Raw genomic sequence first — 12874 nt, 5'->3', positions numbered from 1 at the left:
ACCGCCGAGCCGAACCGCAGCCCGGCCCGGGAGGGCCCTCCCCGCCGCGCCCCTACAAAGGCTTGCGCAACAGGCAGCGGTTCTGGCGGGCGCCCGCCGCGCTCTGCCCCAGCCCAGCCGGGCCCGGCTCACTGGCGGGAGCGGGAGGAGCGCCGGGGAGGAGGGGGCGGCGAGGGGTGTGTCCCCGCGGTGTGCGGGCTCGGGAGGGGCGGGGCGGGGCGAGCGCGGGGGCGGGGCCGCGGCGCGTATAAAGTCGCTCTCCTCTCGGGCATAAACAAACCTAGCCCGGCTCGCCGCTCGGACGCCGGAGCGCACGCACAGCCTCACCGCTCTCCTCCGCGCCCGCTGGCCGCCGCGCCTCCAGCCGAGTTCCGGCCTCTCTTGCCTTCCTCCCTGTACCTTGGGTAAGCCCGACACCCTCTTCCTGCGGGGCAGGGAGGCGTCGATCGCCCACGGGTGCCGCCGCAGCCCCTGGACCGCCCTTTGTGGCCCCCGAGCGGCAAGTGCGTGGCGACCCTGCGGCGCGGGGCGCAAGGAGGGGCTTTGGGGCGCGGCCGCCGCTGGAGTGGAGGGGTCGGTTAGCGAAGAGGAGGAAAAAAGATCCCCGCCCACCTTTCCCCAGCCGGGAAAGTGGGATCCTGAGGGCCGGGGACGGCTGGAGAGCCGGCCGGGGAACACCTTGATCGCGCTTCCCAAAGGCACCCCGGAGTCACGGCTGGCGTCGCAGGCCTGAGGGCGCGCTGGAAGGGGGAGCCGGAGGAGGGCCTGAGAGAGTGCGTGTGTGTGTGTGTGCGCGCGCGCGCGCGCGCGTGTGTGTGTGTGTTGGGGCGGGGTGTGTCCTCGGAGTGGGGTGTCTGGGGAAGGAGGGCTTGAGCGCGCGTGTGTAGAAAGGAGGCTGGTAGGGACCGCTCGAGCTGAGGCTGGAAAAGGGGCCGTGGGTGTGTCTGGTTTCCAGACTGCGCCGCGAACCGATTTGCATCCGAGGGGCGGGGGCCGATTCCGCCTCGAAGCCAGGGTGGGGTGTGTGCGCGTGTGATGGGAGGGGGAGGGTCCGAGTGTATCTCGACGCGTGCCGTACGCGCGGGAGCCCGGGTCCGCCAGCGCCGCTGGGCCGGGTGCGCACCCCGAGGTGGCCCGGGGTTGGCGCTGTGGCTGCGCGGGAGAGGTGGCCTGCTCCAGAGGGGTCGTGTGGGCAAGTGGCGGCCCAGCGCTGGCCGGGGCTGCGGGTGGCGTCATTTTCGCCTCCGCCCACCTCCCCCGCTCGCCTGGTCTCCCAGCCTCCGGGACCCGCCTCTCCGGCCCTCCGCGGGGAAGAGCAGCTGGAGTTGCTCCGACGTTCCCAGGAGATCCGCGGTCCCTGATCCAGCCTGGGGCCGGGAGGGCAGGGCGTGACGAGCGAGGTGGGCCGGGGGTGGGGTGGGGTGGGGGGCGACACACCGCCTCCGTCGCTTTAGTGACTGAAGCCCGGATTTAGTGGATTCTTTCCTTACCCCCCCCCCCCGGAATTTTCCCGTCTGTCGCCTCTGCTGTCAGATGTCCCTGTGGGTCAGCGGCAGCACCCGTCTGTGGCTGGGAAGAGGGAGGTGCCTGGCAGCCAGTGGGGGAGGGCCCAGGCTCAGCCCTTCCTCACAGATGTCCTGGCCACTTGGATTTGTCCGCTTCCTTTAAGTTCCTGGGGAAAGATTGAAGACTCAAAGAGAGTTCAGCCCGTGGCCACACTGGAGAGCTTTATTCTCTTCGTCGCCTCCATCGGCCACACTTACTGTTCTCAAATGAGCAAGATATCTAAATACAGACCTGTGTTCTCGCTGTGAAAATGCAGTGTCCGGGCAAACCCGCCAGCCGTGCCTCCTGTCCAGAAATTCGGCGTCGGTACCGGCTTTCGCTAATGTGAACTGAAGTAAGCAAGGTACAGAGAGAGCACATCCCAGCACCTGTTTGCAAGGGGTTCACCCATTGCGGGGACAAGTGCAGGGAAAGGGGGGGGGGAAGTGCTGATGTGGCACCTGGCCGGGGGGGGGGGGGGGGGTGGTAACGGGGAGGTAGAGGTGATCCCGACGTGGAGGGGGAACTGCCAGAGGGACCCTGCCCTGGTGTGAGGAGTCAAATCTATAAAATGCCCTCACCTGTGACTTCTTAGTTTTGTGGGACTTTGTCCCCCACAAGAGGCTGAGAAGGAAGGCTTTGCCTCCCTCGCCCTGCAACCTGATACCTGGCACTTGGGAGGGGTTCAAATCCATGCACTGAATGAATTGAGTGGCTCCTTCCCTCTGCCCCATTCCCCTCTAGTATCCTGGGTGGGGTCCCAAGCAGGCAACTGACCTTTGGGGTGGCCGTGTTGGATTTGGCTTTGCAGAGAGACCTTGGAGCACCTGTTTGGGGGTCTTCTCTCCCCCAGAGAGAGATCTCCAGGCGCGACATGCAAATTCAGGATTACTAACTGTCGGTCTGATAATTTGGAATGGGATGAAAAACCCACACAAGTTCCTCATCCAACTTCTGCCCGTTTTACAGATGGAAACTGAGGCCCAGAGATAGGGTGTGGCTTGTCAAGGCTTAGCCAGAGCTGGAACTTCACCTTCCAGACCCCCTCTGGTTGGGACTGAAGGTGGTGAAAGGGGTTCTTGGTCTTGATGTTTGCCCCTCTGCCGTGAGCGGGGAGGAATCAATAGGATCCTCACTGAGTTTCTGGCGAGGAAACTTTCCGGGCGGAACGTGGTCATCCTTTATTTATTTAGTGTAAATCAGATTGTTCTTGAGAGCTTAGCAGAATCAGACTAGTGAGCAAGGGCTCCCGCTGGATTTTGGCTGCCCCCTCCAGGTTGGACCTTAGATCTGAACAGAGCTGGGGGCTCCTCCCCGCCTCACCAGGCTCATGAAACTTCCTGGCCTGAGCTTGCCTTGGCGTGGATGGGGAAGAAAGAAGGCATTGTGTTTTCCTGGTGGCCCAAAGCTGCACTTCTTTCTTGGGACCCAACTCTGGAGAATCCCATCCAAGGCGTGACTCAAAGTGGCTGTGCCTGGGGGAAAGGAAGCCAGGATGATGACTCAGCATCTAAGACTCTGGTGGGGAGGAGGCCTGACTCAGGCTGGGAGGGGGTAGAGGGGCAGGGCGAGCGCTCTCTCTCTCTCTCCCTCCCTCCCTCCTAGCCCTCAGCTGCATCCCTCCTTTCCTTTACGTCCCTGGGAGAGTTCTGCCTGAGCTGTATTGGCTCCACTGAGTAGATCAGAGAAATGAGGCTCAGAGAGTTTAAGGGACTTGTTTGCGGCCACCTGGCTGAAAGTGGGAGAGGCAGGCTTTGGACCCAGAGAGCCAGACTCCCAAGGGTCTGTTCTTTTTCACGACAGTATGTTGGGGTGACCGGGAAAAGCTGGAATGAAAGGTCCAGAGATGCAGACAGGAGCTCTCTGCCTCAGTTTCCTCTCCGGTAATGTGGGAATGACAGACCACGGCTAGTGGAGACCTGTAAATGTTAATGGAGTTAATCCACATACACGGCTGAGAGTAGTGCCGGGCACGTGGGAACGCCATGTAGGTGTTTGCTGTCGGTGATATCCACAAATTACATTTCTCAAGGCATTTCCTTGACCATCAGTGTCCGGGACTTTTGTCCCAAGCTTACCCATGCCAGTGAAAGTGCCTCCAAGTGCTGAACTCGTGTTTTGCTTCTTGAAGCTCTTCCAAAAAAGAAAAAACAAAACAAAAACTAAGCTTCTGCAGACTGCATAAAAATGTGATGAGAACCTTGTCTGAAATGCAGATTTCCAGGCCCTGCGAGTTTGGGAGGGGCCAGGCATCTGCACCGTTTCAAAGTTCCCTGCACTGGATTAGAGGGAGGGCGTAACGAAGGCAGCCAGGGTTGAGGACGTCTGCTCCAGAGCGATGGGCGAGAGGGAAAGGAAAGGAGAGGCCACGTGTCCCCTGCTCCTGTGTTACCAGACCGGGGGGCTCCGTAAACAGCCCTTACCTGGCGAAGGTGCCTTGTGGTCTCAGTGTTATCACCTCATTCAGTTGAAAGATGGGAGACATTCTTGCCATTTCTCAGGTCAGAAAACTGAGGGTTGGGCAGGTGGCTCGTGTGTCTCGAATCAAGCGAGTGGGGTCCTGTTCCAGGTGAGCTGCCCTGGACCTTTCCCCTACCAGTGTCGACCTTTCCCACCCAGACCCTTCTGGACCTGTTTTTGAAGCATGTACTTGGCTTCCTGGATTTGTTTCATGCTGCCCTTCCTACCTCCCTGATCTCAGTCGGGGCCCAGGCCTGCCTGTCTGCTTGTTCTTTCTGTTTCCATTTGGAGACCAGAGATGGATGAAAGGCAGCGTCTGCTGCAGAGCTGGAGGTGAGTTTCCCGATACTCTCTCGGCCTCCTCCCGCACCAGCCCAGGCTTATTGGAGGTGGGTGCACGGAGGGCCTGGGGCACTTTGGGTGCGTGTGGAGCCCAGTTCTCCAGGGTGGGTGTTGAGAGAGATGAGGGAAATCTGGGGGGTCTGATTTGGCATTACAGAAAGGAACAGATTACAAATTCAGGTCCACGAAGGGACCTTTCTGTGATCCAATCTTTGCCGTGCCATCTTACATTTACTAGAGACCTGCCCGCCCCCTACCTGCCGGGGCTCTGCCTCTAGGCTTTTCCAGTCTAACAGGGTGTTCCTCCAACTGAGCCCATAGGAGATGAGGCTCATTAGCCACCTGGGGGGCCTTGAATGAATGGCCTGCTCAGGAGTTCATCTTTTGTTTTATAGTTTTTCTCTCTTAAGTCTGTGGCAACCTCAGCATACGTGGGGATGTTTACACCTGTGTTCAGCTCTGCTTGAAGAGATGGATGGGGGCCAGGACTCCATCCTGCTCCCCATCTAATCCTAGCTTTACTCCCTTGGCTTTGAGAAGATTCTGAGCAGTCTCTGGGCACCACCCACATGTGTATTTGAGCAGCAGTCTTAAGAGGTATTCAATTCTGCAGACGCCCAGCTAGGAACCCTGGCTTCCTCTCCTCTCTCTTTCTAAGCATTGAACTTGCCTCCTTTTCTCCAGAACGCCCTCCCTGGCTTTCCCCTCCAGGCAGGCTGGCATGCTGGTGGGGTGGTGCCCTCCTTGGATCATTCTGGACTGAGTCTGCTTACCCTTTTCCTGCAGACTTAGTAGGCACTTAATGTTGATCAGAAGAAGCCCTCCATTTCTTAAGGAAATAACTTGGGCCGTCTTGGTGTAGGAAAGATTGGAAGGCCATCCAGGGTGTAGAAGCAGCGAGACCATTTTGGGGAAGGATCCTGTGTGTGTGGCCATCATGCCGTCTCTGGAACAGAGGGTTTTGTAGGAGGAATCTACATCCTTGCCCTGTGCTGGCATTGGTTCCGTTGGTGTGCGTTCGACAAATTAGCTCACGGACCGTCTGGTGCAGCTTGTCCCTTAGATTTGCAGAAGAATCCTTGAATCCTACCAGTGTCCTCCTTTGGACTTGCCATTGTTCTGCTTGTCCCCGCAGACGGTCTTCTCTCTACCAAGCAAATTTATCGGGCTGCCAAAATTCTACTGACAACCTTCAGGATGATCCCCGGGGGGGTGTTGCAGAGAGGGGGTGGCTGCCGCTGGATTGCGAACCCCTCCCTCTTCCTGCTCTATGTCCTGGACCCTCTGGCTAGTTCTGTGCTCTGGTTGAACCCAGAGAGGAGGTCCCACTTCAGCTCTGGCCCCGGTACCTGTGGAGTGAGTGCAGCAGGGGGTTGCCTTGTTTGGGGAGATTCCTTTTTTTGTTTTTTGTTTTTGTTTTTGTTTTTGTTTTTGGTATCAAACGATTCCTTGAATGCCTGCTGAGTTTCGGGCTCCATGCGTAGCAGGAAGGGGCCCTCCAGGAATTCCTAGTCTGGCTCTCTCCTCCGCATGGCAGTTGAACCCTTTTATTGACTTTGAGAGCCCTGTTCTCGACTTCTGTTCCCCTAAACTGGAGAGCTCTCTTGAGGGTTCAGGAAGTCCATCCGTGTCGCTTACTAGGTTGATTACATAAGAAGAGCATGGAGAGTTAAGGCCACCAACTTCTTCACCCTCCCCAGAGCCTTGGGTTTCAAAAGGTCCAGAAAATCTCAAGAGGACCCGTGAACTGCCTTGTAGGTTGATATCAAAACCTCTCTGGCAAGAAAGAACGGTATGCACAGTAAGGCAGCGGTTTCCAAGGCATACCCCAAGGCTGCTTTCCTTGAAGTTAATGCAGGCATGAGTCTGTGCGCTGGAACCTTCGGGAATTGCAGTAGTCGGGGAAGATGCTGTGCCTAACAGCAGCAGCACACATTGATTTCCACCCCCCCGCCCCCCTTTTAAATTCTGTCCTATAAAGAGCCCAGTGTGCTGGAAAGAACACCACTTTCATGTGGCTTTGAAACCAGGCGTGTTATGGAGGGGACAAAATCTGGGCCAATTGCTGACATTCCGAATCGATGCAAGCTTGCGAACGCTCCCCCCTGGTCGGCCTCTTTCTCTGCTTCGCTACAGGCCTCCGGGAGCCCGCTGTCTGCCCGCCCCTGCCCCCCACACTTGCACCCACGTGGAAAGAGTGGGTGCCGGCCTTTAGGAAGTCATGCGGGCCTTTGCTTTGGTGCCTCAGGCTACCCCTCTGTAAGCTGGGGTGACAATATCCACCTTCTGCCAGGGACCTCCGTGAGCAACAAATAGAACAGTGAAGGGAACACTGTTTCAAAGTATCGGAATGGCCGAATCAGCAAGGCTCCTGGGGGAGAGCTAAAACGGAAGGCTTTCTAGGGGTTGTGAGGCAGAGTAGGAAGGTCTAGGGCACCGACTCCGTCCAGAGCCTGGGCCACTCATCGGGGCTCGCTGTGGGACTGTGCAGGTGGAGGAGAAGCTCATGACTCCCTCGGCCAATCCCATAAGAAAAGCCTCCCAGTTCATCCTTAGGACGTCTTGCCTGGACAAAGGGTGGGTGCACAGTATTCCTGCGTATTTAGGCCAAGTTGACTTCAAGGTCAACTTTCCCCTTTAACCTGTGCTGGCTTGTTGCTTGGTGACTTGGGGCACATTTCTGAACCTCCCCGTGCCTCAGTTTCCCCATCTGTCAAATGGTGAGCATGACGGTGCCATGGGTCCCGTGAAGTTCAGAGGAAGTATGGACTTTGGCCTCCAGTAAACGCCATAGACGTCATTCTTGGTGTGTCCGTGTGGGGTTTCTCTGTGGCCTCCCTGTGGCCGCCCTGGCTGGGCTGGGTGCATCCTGGAGGTCCCGGAATACATCATGGATGTTTCCATGCCGGACACCCCCTCTGCCCCATCTTGCGGGAGTTCTGGGCGCCCAGGAGAACTTGCTCAATACCGTGTGTGCGGATGGCTCCCCCTGGGCAGAGAATCAGAGCTGGAGGAGAGTCGGAGCTGGGGGGGGGGGGGGGGGGGCCCAGGTCTTTCAGACAGGGAGAGGTCTGAGGCTAGGAGGACAGGGACTTCCAGGTTCCCCGGGCGGATCCAGACAGGACCGTTTTGTCTCTGTGTAGCACAGGTTCCCACCTGGGTTCCCCTCTCGGACCACATGATGTGTGTAGAGTGCGTCCTGCGTATTTTGCAGGTGGGGAAGCCGAGGGCCCCAGAAAGGAATGGATGGATGACTTGGCCAAAGTCACGAGGCCATAGAGAGGCGGGTTTCTGTGCCCTGACTCCTGAGCCAGTGCTCCTGCTGCCCCGTCAAGGCTTTCGAGAGTCACGGGCTCTGTGTGTCCCTTTACTGTCCCCGTGACTGGTTAACAATTCTCTCGAGGCCTCACATTGCCTGACATGGCCTCTGTCCACTGCCCTCCCAGGCCCCCCGGGGTCATGTTCTTCCCTCCTCTGGGCCAATGCCAGTCTTGGCTTCCCTCAGAGCCCACGAGGTCCAACTAATTGCTGACTGTCTTCTGGGTCTATCGAACTGGAAAGGTATTTGCCCAGCTTTCCTTGGGCTGTCGTTACTCATTGACGGACGTTGCTGACGGAGGGGAGACGTCCGTGGTGGTGCATTGGGTCTGATCGCTGGAAACCCACGTGGCACTTGCTGCACTTCTGTGAGGTCCCCCTCCCTGCTGGGCCTGCTCTGGGCCTGACGGGCGTAGAACACACAGGCTGGGTCCTCCCAGATGTCCGCGGGTCTCCTTGGCGACCGGGAAAAGTAAATGCACTGATGCATTAAGCAGCTACCCCCTTGTCCGTGGTGTCAGTTACGCGCGGTCAGCCGAGGTCCAGAAGCAGATGGTCGGAAGGCCAGCAGTAGCCTAACGCTATGTCACCGCGCCTGTGTCCCCCCCCCCCCCCCCCCCGCCCTCACTCCATCTCTTCCTGGAGGCCTTTTACCACCTTCTGTCATCATAAGAGCAAGGGCAGACGCAGCTTAGTAAGATATTTTGAGAGAGAGTTCGTACTCACATAGCTTTTGTCGCAGTATATTGTTACAGTTGCTCTATTTTATTACTAGTTATTGTTAATTTCTTACCACGCCCAGTTCGTACATTGCACCGTATCATAGGTGTGTGTCTGTAGGAGCAAAAGGGGTGTAGAGGGTTCGGCACTGTCGCGGTGCCAGGCGTCCCCTGGGCGGGGGAGGGGGGATCTTGGAACACACATACCCCCCCAGTGGGGAAGGGGGGCCGCTATGCTATGTGCCAGATTCTACGTGCTGTCATTTAACTTAAGCCACCCTGCTACTTTCTGGGAGCCGGGATTGTACCCATTTCACAGACGAGCAAACTGAGGCTACGAGGCCAGAGAACTTGGAGGGGACTGCAGAGCTAGTACATGATGATTCTGCCCCCAGCTCCCGGTGACCTTTCACTTGTCTCTGGGGGGGTTTCCTCCGAATTCCTTCTGGGGAGAGCGGGTGGGAAAGGAAGAAGCGGTTCAGTGAACGGGGCTGGCAGCGGGCTCTGTGGCCTGGAGCCCCGTTGTTGGCCCTGAGGGGGGGCAGTGTTTAGCAGAAGGAGACGCGTCCTGGACGAATTCCCTGTCCTGAGGGTTGGCTGTCTGTGCTTCTTGGAGACAGGGATGGCGGGTAGCACACATCCATCGTCATGCAAGGTGGGGCTGGAGGGCTGGAGGCCGGACTGCTGGACTCCCACCCACTGTGTCCTGGGTGTCCTTGCCCTGTCCCCCTGTCTGCCAAAGGACCGCCTTGGCCCTTTCCATTCTGACGCTCTGTTTAGGGGCTTTCCAGGCGGTGGTGGAGACCGGCAGGGCCTGGCGTCCAGCCCTCGGCCTCAAGCCTGGGGAGGACCCTGCAGCACCAAGCGGGACCTCGGGGAGCCCGAGGGGAGTGACCCCTGAGTGTGGGCTCCCGGTGGCTCCTGGCAGGGGGAGGCGGGTGGGGGCACCGGCCAGAGCACTCCAAACCAGGCCACCTCCTCCCGACCCCCACCCGTCCCTCCCTCCTGGCGAAGAACGTCTCCATCACCTGCAAAGCAGCATGTGCTGGAACTGCTCTCCTGAACGAGCCGTGTGGTCTGGATGCTGTGGATTTGAACCCTGAGAAGAAACGGTTTTAGGAAGAAGGTGGTGGAGAGGTAATTGTGGGCATCAGAGGCTTCTGCCTCCCTGCCACCCCGCCTGCCACTGGCTTTGTGCCATTTTAGGACAGTCCCTTGACCCCTGGGGCTTTGGCCTCCCCCTTGGTAACGTGAAGGTGCTGACAATGGTGGCCATTGGGGGGGGACCCTGTGACTCTAGGAGAGCGTAGCCTCGTGGAGGGACAGGGCAGCCGTGCCTGGGCCTAGGGGGGGAGCAGGACTGCGAGCTCGGTGGGGCAGGGCTGGGTCTGTTTGTTCACAACTGTGTCCCCAACTTGTCACACAATAGGGCCTCGTCAGCGGAACTGTTACAGGTACGGTCACACTTTGCTCAGTGCTGGGCACACAAGAACCTACAGGAAGCAACCTCTGAATGCGTCACTGTTTCAAACTGTGCTTCCTGGAGCTCAGATGGTGTTTGAGGGTGGGCATGGGGGGCATGGGGTGGTGGAGGCCCACGGTGGGCTGGGGGAGGACAGGGGGGCGGCTGGGGGGCGTCAGGCCCTTTCCCTGGCTTTATCCAAAGCGCACGTCAGCTTTTTTGTTGTTGTTGGTCTTTGCTAGATCTGTTTTTCTATGTTGAGCTTCCTTGTACAATTTATTCTAGACAAACGGGTTCTGGAAGAAAAGTGGGAAAAGTTTTTTGGGCTCAGGCAAAGGAGAATTGGGTGAAGGCTGGCCCTGGACTGGCCCAAGTCAGCAGAATTGGGCTGAAAGCAGTCAGCTGTCTCTCTGCCCCTGGTAGGCTGAGCCTCGCACAAATGGTGTTAGAAGCTCCCTCCGCTTTATCCAGTCTCCCTGCAGACTTCAGAGTCCCAGGGCACTTATGGATGTTCCTTGGTCTAGACCAGGGTGTCTCAGCCTCAGCACTATTGACAGGCGGGGCCAGATAATTGGGCTGCAGGGGCCGTCCTGTGCACTGGAGAATGATCGGTGGAGGACCTGGCCCCTCCCCATAAGATACCAGTACCATCTCCCCGTCGTGACCATCGAAAATGTCTCTAGACATTACTAAATGCCCCCGGGGGACAGAACTGCCCGTTTTTCTCGCGAAACACCGTGATAGTTCTTAGTGGCCCCACCTGAGCCTCCCCACGGCCCCCAAGGGCTCTCAAGAGCAGTAATTCTCAAACACTCGATATTTAAGAGACCTGCCGCCTCACATGGGCTGGGAAGCTGAGTTGTAGGAAGGAGGAGGAGGTGTGGGGTAAAAGAGGTTTCACCCGGAGCACGGTTCGGAACCCGTGCAGGCTGGGATCAAACTCTCTTCTGTTCTGGGAGAGAATGAGGGAGCCGGTGGAGGCTGAGATGCCGATGTGATCACAGCATCTGGAAGCCAAGAACTGACCAGGCTGGACGGAACTATGGCATATGCTTGAGGCCGTATAAATGGAGGCTTGTTTAAAGTCACTTCACTCTTGCAGTTCAGCGATGATTTAAGAGTGAATTTAAATGCAAACATTACCATTAAGCTGCATAAAACCTGTCCGTGTATTCCGCGGGGGAGTTGCGGTCCAACTTTGGGAATGACATCGGTTAGGCTCCCTGTCCTGGGAGCCCACAGGTGGGGGGCTGCTCTGCCTCAAGGAGCTCCTCACACTCTCAGCGTGACAGGCCGGCGTTGCCAGAGCCCTGGGCTTCTGGAAGGCTCCTTAGGCTGTGTAGGCGAGGTGTCCCACGGGCCAGGGTCTCGGGACCATGAACGCGCTGAATTAGCAAGGCCGACAGACCTCTGCTTTTCATGCCTCCTGCCTCCGAGCTGGCAGCTGTCCAGGAATGCTCACAAATATAAAACCGACTTTGTTTTCAGAATGTTCTGGAGCATAGACTCCAAAGGCTGCATAAAGGCATTCTTGTGGGGCTGGTTATCTACTGGGGAAAATCGTGCTGGGGCCCCAGACCAGAGCATCCCAGGGGATCCGCCCACGGAATGCCATGTGTTGGCACGGGGGGTGGGTGCAGGGTGGCCCCGGTGCTGTTGACAGCTGACCTCTGAGAGGTGCTTCACAATGAGACTCTCCGTGGGTTCTAGGAGCCGGTGCTTCAGAGGATTTAATAGGCGTGCGCTCTCTCTCTGGCCCTTACACCTCTGGGGTGTGGGGCGCCTGGGGGGCCAGGGCCCCACCCTGGAAAGTAGCAACGTGAGGGCTTCGGTCAGGCTGGTTTTCACCAGCTTTCCCGATTCTGGAGGTCTGGGCTGTGACCTGGGGGCCCTCCCACTGCCCTCCGTCACTTACACCTTCTCCCACCTCCCCCCGCCTCTGCCCGCAGCACCTGAACACATTCTGGCTTCTTTGTGCCTCGCCCTGGTGTTGGGAGCACTTCGTTCTTCTAGTCTGATTACGGAGCTCCAAGAATAAATGCTTATACCGCCCGCTTCCAGGTTAAGTTCCCAGAAGTAGGCTCGGTACGTGTCACCACCCAAAGTTGGCTCCCCAGGGAGTCCATTGTGGTGGCTTTCCACCATGCAGGACTCTGCCCCTGCCCCTGCCCCTGCCTAGCTCTGCGGAGGTCACCTGCCCATGTTAGAGCCAGGCAGGGACCTTTTCTGGCCCACCCTTCCTGCCCCCCCCACCCCTGCCCCCACCCTTTCCTCCATCCTTTCCCTCCCACCCCTGCTCCCCATCCCTGCTCTCACCCCTCCCCCTCCCCCCACCCCTGCTCTCCCACCCCTGTCCCACTCTGCTCTCCTTTTCCCCCCCACCCCTGCTCCTCTTCCTTACTCTCATCCCCTCTCCCTCCCCCTTCCCCCCACCCCACATCTGTTCTCCAATCCCCACTCTCACCTTCCATCCCCTCACCTTCTGCCTCCCCACCCTACACTCCCACCCCCTCTTGCCCACCCCCTGCTACCTTGAAAGTGCTCCCCCCGCCCCAGAATGCCCCTGAATGTTCAGTCCCATCAGACCCCTTGAGCTGGAGGTATTCCCCGGCCTGGCCCTGTCCTCGCCAGCACGAAGCGGAGAGCCCCGCACACAGGTGGGCGTGGTGATGTCTGCCTGGCCACCCCCTCTTTGGGGCTATTCCGAGGATGAAGGGGGATGAAGCTCAGGCCAAGCCTGCAAACGGGGAGCCTCCTGGGACTTTCTGTCTTTTCGGCCGTCAACCTGGGGCTGCCTGACTTCGGGATCGGTGAGGGGTGCCCCCTGAAATGCGGCAAGGTGTAGTCCTGGTTGTTTATTTTTGCTTTTGTTGCCCTGGCCTGAAGCGGGACCCCCCAGGTATCGCTTAGACCGACGTCAAAGAGCCGACTGCTCACACCTTCTGAAGCGGCATAGGCCACACGGTCGATGATGTTGTAATAACTGTGTAGGGTGACCAGGCCTGTCGTGATCCTTTCCTAATGTATC

At 58.2% G+C, this 12874-nt stretch overlaps 1 protein-coding gene across 2 annotated transcripts in view; it reads left to right on the top strand.

The window, feature by feature from the left end:
• Window positions 1-250: 250 nt before the first annotated feature.
• The window catches only part of NDRG1 (N-myc downstream regulated 1), a 54021-nt gene continuing 41397 nt past the window's right edge, over window positions 251-12874 (top strand). Inside the window, exon 1 of one of the 2 annotated variants that reach the window (XM_047842041.1) lies at window positions 251-404. The gene's annotated coding sequence lies outside the window, so the exon portion shown is untranslated. Of the gene's footprint in view, window positions 405-1670; window positions 1910-12874 lie in introns of those variants that run through there. The other variant, XM_047842042.1, reaches the window with a different exon arrangement.

Source organism: Prionailurus viverrinus, chromosome F2 (assembly GCF_022837055.1).
Source record: "Prionailurus viverrinus isolate Anna chromosome F2, UM_Priviv_1.0, whole genome shotgun sequence".
Lineage (NCBI taxonomy): Eukaryota > Metazoa > Chordata > Mammalia > Carnivora > Felidae > Prionailurus > Prionailurus viverrinus.
This window is presented reverse-complemented; position numbering and strand designations above follow the sequence as displayed.